Source organism: Hibiscus syriacus, unplaced genomic scaffold (genome assembly GCF_006381635.1).
Source record: "Hibiscus syriacus cultivar Baekdansim isolate YM2019G1 unplaced genomic scaffold, ASM638163v2 tig00110503_pilon, whole genome shotgun sequence".
Classification (NCBI taxonomy): domain Eukaryota; kingdom Viridiplantae; phylum Streptophyta; class Magnoliopsida; order Malvales; family Malvaceae; genus Hibiscus; species Hibiscus syriacus.
In genome coordinates, this window is record NW_024062764.1 from 2,005,583 (window position 1) to 2,007,062 (window position 1,480).

Genomic DNA, 1,480 nt, shown 5'->3' on the forward strand with positions numbered 1-1,480 from the left:
TTGAAGCATGAATTTTGGATAGTTAAATTGGGATCAACTAGACTAGGATTAGGAATTGGAATTTCAGGAATAGGAGGAGGATTTGGAGGTGGATTTGGTTGACGGTGTGCGCTACTAGATGATGACCTAGCACATTTAGGATTAGACATGGTTTAGGAAATCAGAATAGATGGATAACCTACAATTTAGAAAACACATGTATGCAATTCAATCAATCCCAAAACTCAATTGAGTCCTCAATATTTCAAGGTTCTCTAAATCAATCCTAATGGGTAAAGTTTTTGAAAACTATTGAAAAATAAGATTTTGAAAAACAATATATATATAGTTTTCATAACAACAACATAATTCAATTAAAACACAATAATTTGAAAAACAAATTTTTTTTATTTCGAAAATTTCAAAATTTTTGGAAAATTCTTGTGTTTTTGATGAAATTAGTTGTAATATCTAGTTTCTAATCACTAAACAATCAATGCCCGATCACTATTTCTATCTAGAACTAATTAAAACTAGTCCTATGTTCAAAATCAATTAAATAGAGAGTTTAGAAAAATTTACCTTGAAATATGAGATTGAGTGAATTTTGATGTTGTTTGCACGATTTTAATGATGCTAGCAGGTTTTAGAAGATGGTATTTGAAGAGAATTCCGATTAAAAATGTTGTTTTGAGGTAAATTGGAGATAGGGAAAGAAAAGATAGGGGAACGGCGTGAATGAGAGAAGAAGAGAGTTTGAGGTTTTAAGGGTTCTGCCCGTGTTAAAACCAGTACCCCAGGGGGTATCGATTCCCCTGTGGGGGGGGGGAATCGGTTCCCTCATGGGGGTATCGATTCCCTCTGCACCAAAATGATAAAATCCGATTTTAAACACACAAAATGCTAAATTAATTTTCTCTAGTGGTATTGGCAACTCATATATTGAAAATTAATCATGTTCAAACAATTAAATTAATCCTTAAATGATATTTGAACATAAAATTAATTTTTTATCAAGAATCATAAACTCCCCCTAACTGATAGCAATGAATGCAATCAAAAATTACTATTCTAAGCATTTTTAATTTGGTCTTTAAAAGTGCTAAAATTATTTTAAACACTAAGTGAAGATAGGTTGGTCAAACCTAATTATCTCCTAAGTGTCCAAAATCTTTCCTTGTCTAAAGGTTTTGTAAAGATATCCGCTAATTGGTGAAAAGTATCAACAAATTCTAGAACTACATCTTCCTTAGTGACATGGTCTCTAATGAAGTGATGTCTTATTTCAATGTGCTTAGTTCTAGAGTGTTGGATGGGATTTTTAGTGAGACAAATAGAACTAGTATTGTCACACTTGATAGGAATGGTACCAACTTCAATCCCATAATCAAAAAGTTGTTGTTTCATCCATAAAACTTGTGCACAACAACTATCAGCTGAAATATATTCGACTTCAGTGGTAGATAATGCAACATAATTTTGTTTCTTTGAAAACCAAGAA